The 11290-nt window shown below is 31.3% G+C and overlaps 1 long non-coding RNA gene across 3 annotated transcripts in view; it reads right to left on the bottom strand.

Moving 5' to 3' along the window:
* LOC143255336 (uncharacterized) overlaps positions 1-10232 on the bottom strand; it is a 32753-nt gene extending 22521 nt beyond the window's left edge. For 2 of the 3 annotated variants that reach the window (XR_013030558.1, XR_013030559.1), the window contains exon 1: positions 9562-10232. This is a non-coding gene — a long non-coding RNA (uncharacterized LOC143255336). Of the gene's footprint in view, positions 1-2132; positions 2433-2634; positions 2707-9561 lie in introns of those variants that run through there. The other variant, XR_013030560.1, reaches the window with a different exon arrangement.
* Positions 10233-11290: the final 1058 nt, after the last annotated feature.

An 11290-nucleotide genomic window follows, 5' to 3' on the forward strand; every position in this document is an offset into this window, starting at 1 on the left:
TATATACAGCATATCTCACATATAAAGGAGCCATCATTATTATTAGTTTATTATATAAATGTAGTTTTTTAAAATATTGCCTAAAAAATATTCCTTGAAAAATGGAGAAAAGTAAGAAGAGATAGTGCAGTTAAATCTTGTAACCAGTTGTCATCTCAAGACTGTGTGTCAGTACATATATAAACTATAGTATTTATTGTAAATCCAAGATAAGCTTCATAAAAGAATGATATAAGCACAAACAGGTTACAAAAGTCATAGAAATAAGTTAAAAACACATACACAGAAAGAGAGGGTGATAATGTTAATTTATACTTATATTTTTTGCAAGTTTAATTGTAAATTATGTTCTAAGTTTATAATAACTAAGAAGTCAGTTTATGGTTTATAAAACCTTTTAAAGTACTGCTTTTTTATACATTTTCTATCTAGCCTTTACTATAAGTTACAAACATATAAGGTATAATTCATAAATATGGCTATGGTTTAGAAATAACTAACAACTGGTAGTATGATATTAAACACAGTAACTCAAAAATAAAATACTAAACCAAACCTGTTATGCTTTTGTTCATAAATATTCATTTTCATTGATAAACTAGCAACAGAATCGCAACATGTAATAGCACGGAATACAGTTACAGTCCACATCTGAACATTTACGCTATAGAATATCTACGTATTTCTAATTTGTCATAAAGTTAACTAGCCTCTGTAATCAAATTACTGATGTTTGCTTTTTAAACCATACCTTGGTTACTAATACCAAAAAAATATTTCTTGAAATATTTAGTTGCTATTTGCTATATACTTTCCTGAAAGTAGATGTTCTCCATGTTTTAATGCACAACTTGCATTAATATGTAACATGTTCAAAGCAGTTCCTAAAGGCATCTTTTCAAACATTTGAGTTAGTTTTGTATATTTTACGTCTACCATGCTACTCTGTTCAACTTTCTGTTTACATTACTATTTTTATGTACTTTAAATGTTCGTTTAATGTTTCTACCAAGGAATTAATGTCTTCATGTAGAAGAAAACTATTTTAATTTGCTTAAAGGCAAATTAGCTAATACGTCGGGCATAATTAGACGGTACTTTGTCGGCAAAATTGCAAGCATAAAATGTTTGCATTATCCTTGCCTTGGCTTAATTTGTTACATCCATAAAAGACACTTAAAGTTTAATATCAGTAGAAAAAATGCAACTCCGCATCAGAGTCTATACTACTTATTAAAGAGTACAGCGTTCCTTTGAAGATGGCAATACCTGTATTTCTATGTTCATACAATTCTACACTAACTGTAAAATATATAAAAATACTGTTTTTTACTAGTTACATAACTTACGCTCTTGTCAACATTAAACATACATTACATTATATTAGTGGACTACATTGGGGTAAAATGTCGGATAACGGGATTTTATGGAACCTTATTGCATTCTTCTTATAAAATACTAAAAATACAATTGAGATTCCTGTTTTCATTTTATAACTTTTTACTGCATTTTTATATTAGTTTACATAACACTTATTATCGTAGTTTGTAACATCTTACTCTACATTTTGTGTATCATGATAGGATTGTAAATTACCCTTAAATAACATGAATACAATTTTAAACCATGCACAAATAAGCGTCTCAGTGTACTTCAAATATATCTTTTAATACAGCAGTTAAAATAGCTTTACATTATTTTATCTTGATATAGGAAAGATAGATAAGTCTGTAACCATTTATGTAATGCCAAATATTTGCATTTTTATGTCTTTGTTTGATATTCCAATCATCATTCGTTTTAACTTTATTGTATTTTTGTGGTTCGCTACTTTACATTTCCTTCCATTTCTAGCTATAATTTCGTATATCATGACATACATTTTCAAAGTAATTTTTTTATTACATTAGTAAGAAACGTTATTATTAAATAAATAATGGCAAATATTACGAAGATCTCATAAAACCAGTTTATGAGCAAGAATAATTTTATTGAAAATATAATACAGTACACACACTAAAAACGTAATTATTGATATTAATAAGATGTAACTATTAAAGTAATTAACTGCAATTATAATTTAAAAAATTAATAAAATCAACAATATGTCTCTTTTCTGAAATATCTGGTATATTAATATTATGCAGAAAATTTTAAAAAATAAAAAATAAAAAGATTACACTAAAATAACAATGATTTTATGTGAAAAAAATTATTAAATACGATGAATCACCAAAAGTATATTTTTAACATTTCACCGTGTGTGTGTTTTCTTACAGCAAAGCCACATCAGGTCATCTGCTGAGTTCACCGAGGGGAATCAAACGCCTGATTTTAGCGTTATAAATCCGTAGACTTACTGCTGTTCCAGCGGGGGCACAATTTCACTCAAATAATATAACTCAAATAACACAACAGCAACATAAAGAAACCTACAGAAGACGGAAGAACCTGATGAAATAATAGGATAAAGAAACTGTTAAGGTCAGTGATCGTTCATTGTTTTATAAACGTTTGGAAACGACAGGTTGTTATTAAATATGTAAACAATTATCAATTACCAAGAAGTAATTGGCTAATTGTTAAATATTTAAATGAAATTTCGTTGTTCTTTGTTCCTCTACCTAAACGTACCTTTGTTCAAAAATGTCTGCTTCCTTACAACAACATCCTCCATCCGAAGGTAGCTCATTGCGTAGCTTTGTACTTAAAAACAAATAAACAAGAAAACGGGTAAACCTGATATCCAAAATAAATATTATACAAACTGAAAGCAACTAAGAACTTGCTATGAAAAAGTTGTTTACTTTGAACAAGTTAATTTAACTTATATTATGGAGATGCTTATGGCACGACAATAACAATTACAAAGTTACTTCGAATAACATATATCTTTTAGCTCCTTCCTTTAACATAAGTAATATGATCTAGTGTGATAAAGCCGCGTCAGTCTTAAAGAGTTCAAATCACATATGCGTTAGTTAAATCAAGAAGTAGCATTAAAAGAATGCGATTTCTTTATTAATATTTCTGATTACGCCTTAAAACGCTTTTTATCAGCAACACATACAACAAATCTTCTTGAATCGATTACAAAGCATTTAAAGAATACTAAAGGTCGAGTAGAACCCTACGAGTTACTAATTATCGAGAGTGCTTTCAGATTTTCCATCAGTCAAGAGTTATCTAAAATACATACGGAATTCTTAAATGCACTAAAGGCGTACAAGTTCAATAAAATCAAACCACGATTCTTTGTGTCACTCGCTATTATTGTAGCCATCAAAGCAAAACTCTTGTCAAACATTGAACTTAAATCTGTTAATTTAAAAGAGCATGTGTGCAGCTTGCCATCTGATAATTATCTACACGTTCGGTTTGTTTTTGTTTGTTTTTGAATTTCACACAAAGCTACTCGAGGGCTATCTGTGCTAGCCGTCCCTAATTTAGCAGTGTAAGACTAGAGGGAAGACAGCTAGTCGTCATCACCCACCGCCAACTCTTGGGCTACTCTTTTACCAACGAATAGTGGGATTGACCGTACATTATAACGCCCCCACGGCTGGGAGGGCGAGCATGTTTGGCGCGACGGTGATGCGAACCCGCGACCCTCAGATTACGAGATGCACGCCTTAACACGCTTGGTCATGCCGGGCCTCAAAACTTTCATTCCCCTGCCGGGAATTGAACCCGGGCCTCCTGGGTGAAATAAATGTTTTTACCAATAGTATTTCAGTATATTTTTTACGAGTAGTTTTTATTGTGATATTGTGCATTAAAAGCAAACGTACGAAATATCTCGACATAAAATATCATAGTGAAAATAAAAATCCTTCTTCAGATGAAATAAACACATATTTAAGTATTAGAATAATATAGTAATATACATAAGGTTCTAACAGATTATAACATTAAAAAGTGGGGTTGGATACTGGCGGTAATAGAGCATGAATAATTTATTGTAAAATTTTCTGCTTAACAACAAAGAACCAGAAGGTTAGATTACTAAAAATATGAATATTATTAAATTATCTAGCGATTCATAATAATAATTCCTCCCGAGAAATGTTTCAAGAATTGCATTACCCAACGTTCTGTTACATGGCATTAATTAACTCCTTTAGGTTCTTGTCTCTATTTCAGTCTTTTATTCTGTTTATTCTTTTCTAACCCCTTACCCGAAAACACTGTATATGTGTTCGATTAGATTAAGCACATAACGAGAAGAAAGGAAATCCGTGTCAATCATAGTCCTATCGCCACGCGTGAGTTCATGATGCTTACAATGTTACGGCTAAATCCTTATTTGTACCAAAAAAATGAACTTATGTAATTTCTTCTCCTCGCTTCTGCTTTATGAAAAAACTAATAAAACACATTTTGGTTCAAGAAAATAAGACGTTTTTGTTGTAATACTTTTCAGTTCATATGTATGACATGTAAGAAAAATGGGTCTCTGAAGAAGCCTTTAAATTTTTAAATGCACTAGTATGTTTGAAAAATATACCGAAAGGAGCAGAACCATATTTCCAGATAAACTCATCTTTTTATCGAAAATTCCGGGAAATATTAATTTCAGATTTATATATATATATAAATATATATATATAAAGTTAAAAAGTCAATATTTGAATTATTTGTCTCAGAAACTATCATATATAACTAAAATATAGCCAAAAAACCCAATAAGAGAATATACAATATAATTAAATTTATAGTTTTTGGCCTAAACATCATTGTTACTATTATCATTCTTTTGTTCCAAATTAAGACACTCAATTTTAACAGTGGTACTTCATAATTATGTCCTTTTAAAATAATTTAAATCTATAGATTAATTTAGGTCCTTATGTTTTTTCAGTGTAATTAAAATGACTCAGACATAATGTGCAAATATTACCGAATACAATATTTTTAAGTGATAAAATCATATCATGAATACAATTGTACGTTCGTGTTTGTTTTTCTTATAGCAACGTGTTTGTTTTTCTTATAGCAAAGCCGCATCGGGCTATCTGTCGACATCAACAAGGGGAATCGAACCTCTGATTTTAGCGATGTAAATCCATGTACTAGCGGTGAGCGCGTATGTTCGTCCTCTTTCTTTTTACACAAGTGATCAAGCTATAACAGGATTGATTGATTCAATAAGTGTTTAAACTAATATATATTTTTAATAATAACTAATGAAGATGGATATATTTATTCCATGGTATATACCTCACCACAGTAAATAAATCAAACGTTAGAAATTGTCAAATATAAGTTTGAAGATTAAAAAATTCAGAAACAATAAGTCGATTTTGAAAATGCTACACTAATCCGTTAGGATATTCTTGATTAAAAACAATTAATTCACAGAAAGTTGTTATAAACGTAAAAAATAGAAGATTTAGTTTGCAATAACAATTAAAGTTTTTGAGATACTAACTGAAACAGTTAAACAAGATATATAACATAAAATATGTAAGTCATTATTATACTGAATGTTAAATATGCTATAAAGTAGTGATTTTCATGGAATGTTAGAATGAACTGATAAATGAGTAATTCCTTTTTCAAAAACAGGGCAACTAATTTAACTGAATCTTCCGTCCAACTATGATTTAAGTACTTGTTTAAATATGCATATTGTTCTGGTTGTATTTTATAAAACGTCTTCACCAGTAGTGAAAGAGAGAAACAGAATCAGGCTCTGAAAACGACACCACAGTAACACGTTTCTACTAGTAATGAGTGAAACAGAGAACCAAAATCAAGCTCTGAAAATCACACCACAGTTACATGTCTCTACTGAAAGAAACGTTGTTATATTGTCCTTTAGTTTTGTCTTATGATGTTTCGTTTCTTTTAACACAAAGCTGCACAGTAGTTCATGAGCACTTTGTCTACTGTAGAATTTAACACTGTGGTGTTGGAAACTCACCACTGAGGGACTTATTTCTTGATGCAAGCCACTCTAAAAGTTCAAGGACAAAATACAATATAAACAACACAGAAATTATTTTAAAGAGCTATATGTTTCACCTTAGTTAAACGTTTTAATCAGTTCCTATAAATATGAATGAAAAATTGTTTGGATAACATTACTTGTATTTCTTCTTTGGAAATATATATATTTAATATATACATATTATATATACGTAATATATACGCGCAGCCTCAGCAAAAAATGTCACAGAACGTTTCACATTTACTTCGTGCAGGAAAAGGAGTATTACCTACTGAGAACATTCAGTTCCATCTATGTTACACTAAACTTTGCATTTAGGAAATACTTCAAGCTTTGTTTATTTTTAATTTCCTGAAAAATCTGTTGTTGTAAGGTTTTCCATTAACGTAAAGAAAATCTAAGTGAAAACCATTTAAAGTTGTTGTTTTTTTTTAAGTTTTGTTTTAGTTATATTAATTGAAGTAGGTTTTTTTAAACGAAATGTCAGTTAATTTGGTTTAATGAGAAAGAAAGAAAACTTTCGTCTTAGAAGTTCTCTAATATAATAATTTATGTTTTCATTTTGCTAACTAATGACTGATTCTTATTATAAATATTCATGAGTTTGAAGCATAAGAAAAGGCTGCTACTGCTATCGCCAACCAAATAGTCACTCAAAAACACTCATTACTGAAGGTGGACATCATTTGATGAGATGACATGTGATTGTTACACATTTTATGAAGATTGTAAAGACGGTGAATATAATAGATATTTGCGTAAAATCTGTAGGGTTTTCACGATATGTTAAGTCAATATCAGCGGAAAATACGTCTCCCTAACGCCTTGTACGTGTCATAAATCCTCCTTTTATGATACCTTCTGGACATTTACTCTCGGCCTGCGTGATAGGATATCTCATGAACCTACACCTGCCCTGTTCATGTTTGCTCTAGACCCTCCCGTTATCCGCCCATGTCTACTACAGCAGGTAAGAGAAGAAAATATATTTCATGAAAAATAGAAAGCCATTTCAACAAGAAAAAACTGTAATAATACGTGTGTGTACTGTTCTAAAACTCTGTACAGTTCAACTACATGGATAAGATAATATTATCCCTCACACATCAGTTTGATTACTAACTGTAGTTTTTGTTTGTTTGTTTGATATGGTGTAGCATAACATAAGCATTGTCAAAAACTATCGCGTTTTCAAAACAGAAAATTAAACTACTGATGTACATTTAAGTCTTAAACAAAAATATCATAAAGCTATTCTGTTTATGTGTATAAACGCGTAATCGTTCCTAGAAGGCGCTATATGTAATAACGTGATTATAATTGCTGAAATATTTATAAGTTGTAGTGTATATATATTTCTATCTTCGTTACTTAATATCGTGTTCATAAACTATATTTGTCAGTAATAATATTTATGTCATTAAACTTAAACATTTCTAAACTTCTGTAAAACTAATTTAAAATTATTTTTGTATGCGCTTAATAATTCTCGTTCACATTGAAAGGCAGGTTCTCTAAACTGACGGGCCGGCATGGAAAGGTGGTTGAAGCATTCGACTCGTAATTCGAGGGTCACGAGTTCGATTTCCCGTCACACCAAACATGCTCCCCCTCTCAGCCGTGGGGACATTATAATATGACGGTCAATCCGACTATTCATTAGTAGAAAAGTAGCCCAAGAGTTGGCGGTGGGTGGTGATGACTAGCTGCCTTTCCTCTAGTGTTACACTGCTTTGCGCGAAATTCAAAAACAAACATAAAGACAAAAAGGTATGTCTTTTGTAAGTCTATGGATTTACAATGCTAAAATCGGGGGTTCGATTCCTCTCAATGGACACAGCAGATAACCTGATGTGTCTTTTCTGTAAGAAAAACACACATTCTCTTAGTGAGAATTACTATTAACCATTAACACAAATAGAAAGCAACACCGCTAGTTGTTTGGAACAGCTGGATGACTGTGAACGTTCCTTGCGTAATATTTTGCTGAATATTTGCAAACTCTTTCAGAAAACACCATAACAGATGCTATAAGATCCCAATAGAATACATTGGTATGCTTAAAAAAACAGCAGTCCGATGTTAGGACGAAGATATCTTATGCTTTTGAAAACGGATAATATGGTATTCCAAGAAGTTGTTTGTTAGGGCGAAGAAATAAGGTAAATGTTCCTGTGGAACCTTGGTTATTCTAATATATCTTTATGTGTGTGCGTGTGCAAGTGTTTGCTCATAATAAATGAATTTGCATGGATGAGCATACACTGCTGGCCAAAATCTTAAGGCCAATGAACATAAAGAAAAATATGCATTTTTCGTTGATAGACTCAACCACTTATTTGAGTAGAGCTTCGAATGATGAAAATAAGAAAAGGGAAAATAAAAATAAAAAACTTTTTTAGCATTTATCAGGGAAAATGTGAAAAGTATTTGATGCGTTTCATTTCGCTTACAGAAAACCGAAACTAAAATCAATATTTTGAATTATAGCGAAAATATGTTTTGCTACTTTGCTCTGTATATAAAAATATCTTGTGCCTAATATATAATTGTTCATTAGTTTATTCTGTAGCATTTTGAAAATTTCTGCATAAAACGAAGAGTATAAATGCGTTACTACAGATAAACGGCCACATTACAAAAATGTGTCACATTGAAAACATTTCTCATAATGGCTACCTCACTAAATATTTTTCAAGTGCGTGTTGAATTAATAAGTTATTTTTGTCGTTGTTGTAGTTTGTTTTTTCTTTCTTTTTTTTTATTTTTCTTTTCAATGTAAAGTGAAGTGCTGTCTTTTTGATGATTTTTACTAAGCAGAAAAAATACATCTTTCATCACTAGGTAGCAGCACTATACTTATACGCAATTTTATATCACCATAACTTTAACAGAAAGCTTTAACATATATCTGCAAGTACTTTTGTTCTTTTTTTAAAAAAAACACCTTAGTTATATTTATATATATATGTGCATATAAGGACAAAATTTTTAGAGTTATATTCAGTTGATAAAGTCATGTATTGATTTGTTAGTACATGCGCATGATATAAATGTTAGTTTTATTCTTGGTGTTCACTACATTCTATAGTGAAACCGAAACCCTGCACTTACATTGGTTAAACATTGATGGTAAATGTTAAAGACAACTGTACCATATACCTTATTCTCACCCAGAATAGAATGAAGATAGATAACGTTAACCAACATAAGTTGTGGTTAATCGAAACTATAGTTGTCATGATTTCGTAGTTGCAATGCTCTTTTCAATTAAAGTAGAACAAAATGATATTAGAAATAATAGAAAACGTTTAGCTCCAAATATAAAAATAAATGGAATTACAGTTAAAGGCGTCTTGACACATATGCAATTTCTAGTATCTGCATTTTTGTCACATTTCACTTAATTTTACGCTGTCAGAATAACAAGAAAACCAAATGTTTTGTTGTTCTTGTTTGTTTTTTAATTAATAAGGGGTTCGTTTAAATAATTTCAAAGAAATTTCGGTGAAGGTAATGCATATGTAGATAAAAATTTAGTTGCTTTATTATACGTAATTTGCATTATACAACAATAACACCCTCGTGATAAAGTTACTCAATCTTACCTCCTGCTTTCTCGCTGGTTCTTGTGTGAAAGGTATATGCATAAAATAAAAAATAACCAAGAACACTTGACAATCGTTGGGATTCAGTCAGTGCAGCTCCTCTTAGCTGTACATCTAATAATAGGCCTTACATTAAGTAAAATAGATCACCCGATAAAGTACATAGTTGATTTCGCGTACACACCTTCACATGACCTCTGTTCACTTCAATACAGCGTCCCTAGTTCATTAGTAACACACTTTAACAAACACACGTTCTGTAATTGCAGCTGTTGTGTCCATAATACGATCCTTGAGATCGTTAAGTGTAGTTGAGTGTATGTTGTAAACCGTGAGCTTATTTGTCTCCAGAGTCTAAATTCCAACTACGTTAGTGTCTGGAAATCGTTGTTAGGTCTCGAGAGCATGGCGCCCAGGTTAACAGTTCCGCACTGCTAGTCTAGCGATTCTAGAATGTTTTTGTCCAGAAATATGTTGATCCATCGGCCACTTTGTCTTTAAAAAATGGACTGTAACTCGTTTGTAGTGAAATAACACGTACAACATTGTGTTTTGTTTTTGTTCTTGTTCGCGAAGTCTCGTGTGCGTACCAATGAGAAGTATGAGCATTCTAACCCCAAAATGATCAGTTAAATCTAATCAGAGATATTCTACACAAGTATGTTGTTACTTCATCGTGCAGCATAATACAAATGATCTATCTAGGGCAAAAACATGATTATACATTACAAGTCTAACGTCGTAGTCCTTGTTTAATAACAAAGAACCCACGTGAAAACTAATAAAGGCCAGAGACTTCTTGAATAAATAACGAAAACAACTTCGTTACACGTTTAACACAGTAACTTTATCGAAACGTTGTACATTTGTTACTATAATAAACATATAATAAAGTTTCCTTCATCATCCATTCAAGCTGTCTCCAAATTATTTTCGTAATTCTTTTTAAAGCAGTTTTTGTATCATCTGAATTCATACTCGTAAAGGTTCAGGTGTGCTTTGGAAAATATAAAACACTGTGACAATTAGTATACAAGTTTAAAATAAATTCTCCCCGCCTCGCTAGTACAGCGGCATGTCTACGGATTTGCAACGCTAAAATAAGGTGTTCGATTCCCCCCTGTGGGCTCATTAGATGGCCCCATGTGGCTTTGTTGTAAGAAAACACGTAAACTCAATAATCTCTTTTTACAGTTCCGCTTGAACTGGTGGAAAGTTTTTATGCTCTGTTCAGGACACTCATATCATGTGCCCTTCAACTGTTTCTGACATCACGTAATGACATCTATCCATGACATGGGTGAGTGATATGTCTATTGTAATTGGCGTTGTACATATAAAACACACCTGAATTCAACTATTTGCTAAATAGTCAAAATATTACTAATATGGTTATAACTATAATATTGAATCTCGGTTAATATCAGAACTAATTGGATGTAAGAAAACATAGGAGGATTTAGACCAATGTGTACTTCACCTCGTATCTTTGTATACACCCTAAATATCTATATAACGGTAAAAATAATTGAGAATTTAGGAGAAATGTTATTCTGCTTACATGTATGTTTGCTTGTGTTTTACTGGGTTTTTATTTTCATATTTAATGTTCCATGTAGCTCATTTGTGAGTTTTGGGGCTAATAACTCGAAATATCTGATTTAATACCTATGATGGACATTAGCACAGATAACTAAATATATAATTTTGCGCTTAAGCATAAAAATAA

This window comes from Tachypleus tridentatus, chromosome 7, assembly GCF_004210375.1.
Source record: "Tachypleus tridentatus isolate NWPU-2018 chromosome 7, ASM421037v1, whole genome shotgun sequence".
Lineage (NCBI taxonomy): Eukaryota > Metazoa > Arthropoda > Merostomata > Xiphosura > Limulidae > Tachypleus > Tachypleus tridentatus.